The sequence below is a fragment of the Tenrec ecaudatus genome, chromosome 1 (assembly GCF_050624435.1).
Source record: "Tenrec ecaudatus isolate mTenEca1 chromosome 1, mTenEca1.hap1, whole genome shotgun sequence".
Lineage (NCBI taxonomy): Eukaryota > Metazoa > Chordata > Mammalia > Afrosoricida > Tenrecidae > Tenrec > Tenrec ecaudatus.
The window spans coordinates 64,724,656-64,734,424 of record NC_134530.1 but is presented as its reverse complement, the minus strand read 5'-3'; the positions used below and the strand labels follow the sequence as shown (position 1 = coordinate 64,734,424).

The 9,769-nt window shown below is 45.3% G+C and overlaps 1 pseudogene; it reads right to left on the bottom strand.

The window, feature by feature from the left end:
* Positions 1-2,847: 2,847 nt before the first annotated feature.
* On the bottom strand, positions 2,848-3,399 carry LOC142434671 (ubiquitin-conjugating enzyme E2 G1 pseudogene; annotated as a pseudogene).
* Positions 3,400-9,769: the final 6,370 nt, after the last annotated feature.

The window sequence follows — 9,769 nt, the reverse complement described above, 5'->3', positions numbered from 1 at the left end:
GGAGGGCAGGCAGCGTGCAGGTGAGCAATCCTGTTTAGGACTGGGCTCAGGCGGAGCAAGCATCTGGTTCCCAGGGAGAGGCTCAAGCCCTCTCAGTAAGAAGAGGTGCCTCGCCCCTGTATCTTGTTCCATAGGCCTGGCCTGCTGAGCCTGCTCTTCCCCAGCAGGAAAGAAGGATCCACCAGTTACTTGCCTGTTTCCCCACTATTCTCCTCTGCCCCAACCTCTACCAAAAATAAATGTGCAAATCCTCCTTCTCATGGATGTATGTGTACTGAGCATCAGGGTAAGCACTCCATGGGCATGTACTATCAAAAAGAAGAGGTGTGTAGGCCAACCGCATGAGAGCAGACGACTCTGCTCTGTCTCTGAGCGAACGAGGGAAGACGGCAAAGGAGACTGTTCTCGGAAAGCATGCTTCTGCGCTCGCTGACCCGCCCTGAACAGTCAATGCAACCATTTTGCAAAATGCTTGCAGAAGCTGACTCCAGGACCTCTGTACTGCATTTTTCATATGTGATGTGACCCCATGAATAATGCATATGCACATACACCCTGAGTCATGCAAATCGGAAATTAACACAGTTTGCAGAAACATATCATAGAGTAAGTGATGGATGACTTTTTAAAAATCATTTTATTGGGGGCTCGTGTGTGATGACTCATGTCCACCATTTCCTTCATTTTCCATGTGAAAAGCCCTTCCCCTTTTCTTTCTTTCTTCCCCCCTCTCCCTTTTTCCATACTTTGGAGCACTTGGTCATCCCACGACATGCTACCCAATGGGAGAGCCCTTGGTGGCACACTGGTTAAAGCATCCAGCTGCCAACGGAAAGGTCAGCGGTTTGAACTCACCAGCCAGTGCAAGGGTGAAAGGTTAGACAGTCTGCTTCCATAAAAACCCACAGGCTTGGGAACCCTGGGGAGCTGCTCTGCTCTGCCCTATCGGGTCACTGAGAGGCAGAATCAGCTCCGATAGCAGAGGGTCTGTCTGAGCCACTCACCTGCAGTGGTCACTCTTCCTCCCCAAGCTCACCTGTTCTTCACTCCTCATGCTGTTCTCTTCATTGTACACATCAGGCTGAAAGTGTGACTTTTGCGTGATCACACACGAGTATGTGGTACACTCAGCATCCAGAGTTAAATGAATGCAAACTCTAAACCCTATTAGCCCAGAAGCCATGACCCTACCCTCCCTGCACTCCCACACTGGTTTATCTACCTCCCCCATAGCTCCTCTCCCCTTTACGGATGCCGTGGAATTGGGGCAGACACATCTTGACTTTCAGGACAAAGAACTGCTGTTTGCTTCGTGTTTTCTCCCACCACGCAACTGGTGGGGTCTAACCACAAACCTTTATGTTAGCAGGCACTCCCCTCCCCTAGGGAGGTTCTTCTATCTCCCTAACTACTACTCCAGCAGCAAGCTTTAGGCAGCTTGTCAAGGTATATCAGCATGGAGTGTGCGGCTGAGAGCCACTAGGTGGCCTCAGAGAGCCAACCAGTTTGCTTAACTGCACTTTTGAAGGGCTTGGGCTGAGGATGGGTGGCAGGGGCACCTGGGGGCTCCCTCTGCCCTTCCTCCTACTCCTGCTTAATCAGAGCTCAGAGGACGGAACGGAGAGTTTAGGTTAGTTTAGCAGACTGGAGAGTAGAAGATGAAATGGCTGGTGTTCTAAGAATTCTAGTCTTTTTAAAATCATTTTTTTTCAATTATTGGAAAAAAATTGTATTTTGGAAGAACTCACTACATAAGGTGACAGAATTCCAAAATCAAATTACATGAAAATATACATCACAATTTCTTTGTACAATAGGTGAGGGGGAAATCTTCAGTGGAGAATAGAGGCAAAGAAGGATAAAGGGCCAAGGAAGGAGTTGGGCTGGAGGGTAAACAGCATTTGTAATAGCAAACCCAGACGTCAAGTGGAAAGCCAATAGCTGTGTGTGCTTTATTTATCCAACCTTCACATTAGGCAACTGGAGGGGGCTGGGAGAAGACGGGATGGAATTCAGAATTCTGAATTGTTTAGGGTAAATTTCAGTTAACTTGAATTCAGAACCAACTCTTTAGCTCTCAAGGATCATGACTGGGTTCAAGAGCTCTCAACAGCCAAAAAGGTTATTGCTACATCCAGTCGGAGAGATGGGTGCGACTAGAGTACAAAAAGGACAAAGCACCTAGTGATGACCACTTCTCTGAAGTCGTCATTAAAAAATCAAGGAGGGGCTCATCACGTGTTTCCGCGTCTGAAGGAAATGGTTTGAGAAGACAGAGGGATGGCAGCAGAGAGGACTGCGCCCAAACAAAGAAGATGCAACAGTGAAGGAGTGAAAGGGTTAATGAAGCCTCGGTGGTTTAAAAGGAAATTAAATGGAAACTTTCAAATCCTAATTGCTTTTCATCTGCCATGCTTTAAGGAGTCTTAAAACTGATAAGAAACGATGAATAGGGAAAGAAACCCTTCTAAAATCTTTTAAGAATATACACGATTCTTATTCTACTACAAGAAAGTATTATTTGGTACAAGGTGTATTTGTGGATGTCCATAGACAGTGTATATATTATCCGGATCAAGTTGTGCTATGTACACATCTTTACAGTTCTTCTTGAAGGGTAAAACAGTCCATTCGAATTCAAAATGCGTAATCATCTGTAAGTTGGCACTGGTTAGGCTCTTGGCAGCATTGATAACTGGCATGTTTTATTGCAACCCAGTTCCAGCCAGTGTTTGCCAACGTGTTACAACAGAAGTCCAGCAATAGGTGGGTAGAGTGCAGGGGAAACAGAGCCATGTTTCTCAATTGGAGACCCTGAAATAAGTGAAGTTACTAGCTGAATAAATGTCACTCAAAAGCAGTCTCTTGGCCTTTCTTTACACAGCGGGCAACTTTCCTTTTGAATTCTCCATTTCGGTCTTCCCTCCATTCTTTCGCAGCATCGACATTAGCAGGTGAGTCCCCGTTAGGGTCTGCCAGCATCGAAATGACGCTAATCATGATGGTTTCCACGGTGTGGAGGGGGAGTCAGCGTTCCTCTGGCTTTTCATAAGCGTATTTATCTTCCCCGGGTTCATGAACAATAGAAATGCACACATCACCACTTTTATCAACACTTGGGTGCCAGATTTCTGTAATGAATTTCATTTTAGGAGGCCGAAGGGGATAATCTTTTGGGAAAGTGAGATGAGCCTTAAAAACACCACCTTCATAAAGTGTATCTGGAGGACCAATAATAAGGACTTCCCATCGATAAAGATCATTGTCATCTATTAAACCTGCTGAAAAGCCTTCCACTGGATTTTTGTTGAGTTCTGCCAGTTGTCTTCGCAGTAGCAGCGCCGACTGCAGCTCCGTCATCCTCCCCGACCAGGGCCCAGGCTGACGCCGGGGCTTCCGAAGGGCTGGGAGCAGGCTCTGGGGGTGGCTGGCGCTGGGTGTACTGAGAAAACCAGACTGGGGCGGCGACACAGACTCCTCACTGCCGGTTCGAGTCCGCTGGGCTCAGCTCTCCTCACAGCGCCTCACGCCCCGGAAGGGACTAAATCATTTTTTTAGGGGGTCATACAACTCTTATCACAATCTATACATACATCGATCGTGTCAAGCACATTTGTACATATGTTGTCATCATCATTCTCAAAACACCTGCTTTCTATTTGATCCCTTGGTATCAGCTCCTCATTTTTTGCCCTCCTTCCCTGCTTCTCCCTTCCCCCCCCCCGAACCCTTGTTAATTTATAAATTATTATTATTTTGTCATAGCTTACACCATCTGATGTTTCCCCTCACTCACTTCTCCGCTGTCCATCCCCCAGGGAGGAGGTTATATGTAGACCTTGTAATCTGTTTCCCCTTTCTCCCTGACCTTCCCTCCACCCTCCCGATATCACCACTCTCACCACTGGTCCTGAGGGGTTCATCTGTCCTGGATTCCCTGTGTTTCCAGTTCCTATCTGTGCCAGTGAACATCCTCCAGTCCAGTTGGATTGGTAAGGTAGAATTGGGGTCATAATAGTACGGGGGAGGAAGCATTCAAGAACTAGAGGAAAATTGTATATGTCACTGTTGCTACATTGCACTCTGACTGGCTCGTCTCCTCCCCACAGCCCTTCTGCAAGGGGATGTCCAATTTCCCATAGATGGGCCTGGGTCCCCACTCTGCACTCCCCCCCCCCCATTCACAATGCTATGATTTTTTTGTTGTTGTCTTTGATGCCTGATACCTGATCCTTCGATGCCTTGTGATCTCAGACTGTGTGCTTCTTCCATGTGGGCTTTGTTGTTTCTCAGTTAGATGGCCCCTTGTTTATCTTCCAGCCTATAGGACCCCAGATTCTATATTCTTTGACAGCCGGGCACTGTCAGCTTTCTTCACTGCATTTGCTTATGCACCTGCTTTGTCTTCAGTGTTCTTGTCGGGGTAGGCTGGTGTGCTTCTTCCATGTGGGCTTTGTTTTTTCTTAGCTAGATGGCCACCTGTTTATTTTCAAGCCTATAAGACCCCAGACGCTATATCATCTGATAGCCGGGCATCATAAGCTTTTTCACCACTTTTGCTTGTGCACCCACTTTGTACTCAGTGATCGAGTCGGGGCAGGCTGGTATGTTTCTTCCATGTGGGTTTTGTTGTTTCTCAGTTAGATGGCTGCTTGTTTATCTTCAGGCCTTTAAGACTTCAGATGCTATATCTTTTGGTAGCCGGGCACCATCAGCTTTCTTCACCACATTTGCTTGTGCACCCATTGTCATCAGAGATCATGCCTGAAGATGAGCATCTCAGACTGCCGGAATTCTAGTCTTAAGAAGGGCTTATTTTTGTTGTTAGGTGCCTTCAAGCAGTTCTGACCCCATAGCAACGCTGTGTCCAATTGAACAACACCCTGCCTTGCCCTGAGACAGAGTCATGTTTGAACTCTTTGTGGCAGTCAGTGTATCACTCCATCTTGTCTTCTTTTTTACCATCTTGTCTTTTTTTTTTTCTTTCCAAAACCAGTTTATTGGGAGGTAATACAGATGCCATACCATTCCATCGTTCAAGCACATCAAACGGCATTGTACAATTGCCCCCACAGTTAAGTCCTCATTTCTTTTGCTGAGCCTCCACTTTACCAAGCATAATGTCCTGGTGGTATTGTGGGTTCACAGTTTGAAACCACAAGTCACTCCTCTGGAGGAAGACGGGGTTTCAACTCCCATCTTTCCAGTCTAGGAAACTCACAGGGACAGTTCTATCCTGTCCTATAGGGCCACTGTGAGTTACATCTCAATGGCAGCCAGTTGTTTTTTTTTTTTGGGGGGGGGTGGAAACTCACTTTCTCCAGTGCCTGGTCTTTCCTGATAACATGTCCAATGTAACGGAGACAAAGAATCTCTATCCTCGATTCTAAGGAGCATTCTTGCTGTACTTCTTCTAAGACATATGTATCTGTTCTTTTGAAACTCCATGGCGCTTTCGATGACACCACAACTCAAAGACACCAATTCTCCTCTGATCTTCCTTACCCCTTGTGCTTCTCTCCCACGTACGTGAGGTCTGTGAAAATACCATAGCTTGGGTGAGACTCACCTTAGTCCTCAATGTGATATCTTTGTTCTTTAACACATTTAAAAAAATCATTTTATTGGGGGCTTGTACATCTCTTATCACAATCCATACATACATCGATTGTGTCAAGCACATTTGTACATATGTTGTCAAATGTTTCAAAACATTTTCTTTATACTTGAACCTTTGGTATCAGCTCATTTTACCCCCCACCACCCTCCCTTCCTCATGAACCCTTGATAATTTATAAGTTATTGTTATTTTGTCATGTCTTACACTGACCTATGTCTCCCTTCACCCACTTTTCTGTTGTCTGTCCCCCAGGGAGGGGTTATATATATAGATCATTGTGATAGGATCCCCCTTTCTCCCCCCACCTTCCCCTTCTCCTGGTATGGCTACTCTCATTATTGGTCCTGAGGGGTTTTATCTGTCCTGGATTCCCTGTGTTTCCAGTTCTTATCTGTATCAGTGTACATGCTCTGGTCTAGCTGGATTTGTAAGGTAGAATTGGAGTCATGATAGTGGGGGGGGGAGCATTAAAGAACTAGAGGAAAGATGTATGTTTTGTCGGAGCTATACTGCACACTGACTGGCTTGTCTCCTCCTTGTGACCCTTCTGTAAGGGGATGTCCAATTGTCTACAGATGGGCTTTAAGTCTCCACTCCATGCCCCACCCCCACCCTATTAACATTGATATGATTTTGCTCTGGGTCTTAGATGCCTGATACCTGATCCCATTAACACCTCATGATCACACAGGTTGGTGTGCTTCTTCCCTGTGGGCTTTGTTGCTTCTGATCTAGATGGCCGCTTATTTATCTTCAAGCCTTTAAGACCCCAGACACTACATCTTTTGATAGCTGGGTACCATCAGTTTTCTTTACCACGTTTGCTATGCACCCATTTTGTCTTTAGCAATCATTATCAGGAAGGTAAGCATCACAGAATGCTGGGTTATTAGAACAAAGTGTTCTTGCATTTAGAGAGTGCTTGAATCGAGGCCTAATGTGCATCTTCTGCCTTAATACTTAACAAATAAACACATGTACATAGATCTATTTCCCTATCATTTTATATATAAAAAATCACATGCCTATATTTAGACCTTTATAAATGTCCTTTGCCTCCTAGCTCTTTTCTCTTTCCTTTTTACTTTCCTCTTGTCCCACTATCATGTTTAGCCTTCATTCAGGTTTCAGTAATTCCTCTTGGCTACATTGCCCTTGATCAAGCCCCATCAGGCATCCTACGCCTTCCTTTTCATCAAATGTAGATCACTTGTTGTTCCCTTGTCCCTGGATTTGTTGACATCCTTCTTCCTTTCCCCTCCCCTTCTCTCTGGTGTCTCCTGGGAACCATGGGTCCCATTGTTTTCTCCTCCATATTGTTTTTTTTTAATGTTTTATTAGGGGCTCATACAACTCTTATCACAGTCCATACATATACATACATCAATTGTATAAAGCACATCTGTACATTCTTTGCCCTAATCATTTTCTTTTCTTTCTTTCTTTTTTTTCCCTTTTCTTTTTTTACATTTTATTAGGGACTCATACAACTCTTATCACAAGCCATACATATACATACATCAATTGTATAAAGCACATCCATACATTCCCTGCCCCACTCATTCTCAAAGCATTTGCTCTCCACTTAAACCCTTTGCATCAGGTCCTCTTTTTTTTCCCCTCCCTCCCCGCTCCCCACTCCCTCATGTGCCCTTGGTAATTTATACATCGCTATTTTGTCATATCTTGCTCTATCCAGAGTCTCCCTTCCCCCCCTTCTCTGCCATCCATCTCCCAGGGAGGAGGTCACATGTGGATCCCTGTAATCAGTTCCCCCTTTCCAACCCACTCACCCTCCACTCTCCCAGCATCGCCCCTCACACCCTTGGTCCTGAAGGTATTGTCCACCCTGGATTCCCTGTGCCTCCAGCTACCATATGCACCAGTGTACAACCTCTGCCCTATCCAGCCCTGCAAGGTAGAATTCGGATCATGGTAGTTGGGGGGAGGAAGCATCCAGGATCTGGGGAAAAGCTGTGTTCTTCATCGGTACTACCTTGCACCCTGACTGACCCATCTCCTCTCCTAAACCCCTCTATGAGGGGATCTCCAGTGGCCGACACTTGGGCCTTGGGTCTCCACTCTGCACTTCCCCCTTCATTCAATGTGGTACATATACATATACATACACACACACACACACACACACACACACACACATATTCTTTTTTTTTGCATGATGCCTTATACCTGGTCCCTTTGGCACCTCGTGATCGCACTGGCTGGTGTGCTTCTTCCATGTGGGCTTTTTTGCTTCTGAGCTAGATGGCCGCTTGTTTATCTTCAAGCCTTTAAGACCCCAGACACTATCTCTTTTGATAGCTGGGCACCATCAGCTTTCTTCGCCACATTTGCTTATGCATCCTCCAGATTGTTGATCCTGCCTAACTTATCTAGATAGACATGCAGAGACAATAATATGCACAAAAACAAGGCAAAGAAAAAATCCTGGCCTACCAATCCCTGAGGATGATATTTCTTCTCAGAGCAGCCAATACACAGAGAGAACCATAGGGCCAGCCCCACCAGGAGACACGACATTCCTCACTGACCCACAGTGCTACAGGGGCCGACCCTGGAGACAAAGGGTGAAACACTAAGGGTGTGCAACAGAACAGCAAGGGGAACAAAGCAATGAAGTCCTTGGGGAATACAAAAAACAGACTTAGGGGCCAGGGCATGGCACCCCATGAGACTCAACCAGAAAATACACCTGGAATTATTTATAGACTTTTCTTTTTTGTGTGTCATTGGTTTTTGTTGTTGTTTTATTTTAAGGGGTCTTTTATAGCAGATTATGCCAGTCTAATATGTTGTTTGATTTCTTGACTACTGCTTTAATGAGCATTGATTGTGAAATGAAACCCTTGACAATTTCAGTTTTTTGTGTTCATCATGATGCTGTCTGTTGGCTCAGCTGTGAGGACATTTTCCCTACATTGAGGTGCAATCTGTACGGAAGGTTGTAGTCTTTGATCTTTGCTAGTAAATGCGTGTAGTCATCTCGGCTCTCAGCATGCGAGATTGTGTTGTCATGGAACCACACTCTATAAATATAGAACCTATGGGAAGGACTTCAATGATATCTCTCTAAAAAAAAGATTGTGTTGTCTTCATATCACAAATTATTAAGGATTCATCTTTCTTTGTGTGTGTGTTTTTTTTAAAACATTTTAAACATTCATACAACTCTTATCACAATCCATACATATACATACATCAATTGTATAAAGCACATCTGTACATTCTTTGCCCTAATCATTTTCTTTTTTTTTTCCTTCTCTTTTCTTTTTTTACATTTTATTAGGGACTCATACAACTCTTATCACAGTCCATACATATACATACATCAATTGTATAAAGCACATCCATACATTCCCTGCCCCAATCATTCTCAAAGCATTTGCTCTCCACTTAAACCCTTTGCATCAGGTCCACTTTGTTTTCCCCCTCCCTCCCCGCTGCCCCCTCCCTCCTGTGCCCTTGGTAATTTATACATTGTTATTTTGTCATATCTTGCCCTATCTGGAGTCTCCCTTCCCCCCCTTCTCTGCCGTCCATCTCCCAGGGAGGAGGTCACATGTGGATCCTTGTAATCAATTCCCCCTTTCCAACCCACTCGCCCTCCACTCTCCCAGCATCACCCCTCACACCTTTGATCCTGAAAGTATCATCCACCCTGGATTCCCTGTGTCTCCAGCCCTCATATGTACCAGTGTACAACCTCTGCCCTATCCAGCCCTGCAAGGCAGAATTCGGATCATGGTAGTTGGGGGGAGGAAGCATCCAGGATCTGGGGGAAAGCTGTGTTCTTCATCGGTACTACCTCGCACCCTGACTGACCCATCTCCTCTCCTAAACCCCTCTATGAGGGGATCTCCAGTGGCCGACACTTGGGCCTTGGGTCTCCACTCTGCACTTTCCCCTTCATTCAATATGGTATATATATATATATATATATTTTGAATGATGCCTTATACCTGGTCCCTTTGGCACCTCGTGATCGCACTGGCTGTGTGCTTCTTCCATGTGGGCTTTTTTGCTTCTGAGCTAGATGGCCACTTGTTCACCTTCAAGCCTTTAAAACCCCAGACACTATCTCTTTTGATAGCCGGGCACCATCAGCTTTCTTCACCACATTTGCTTATG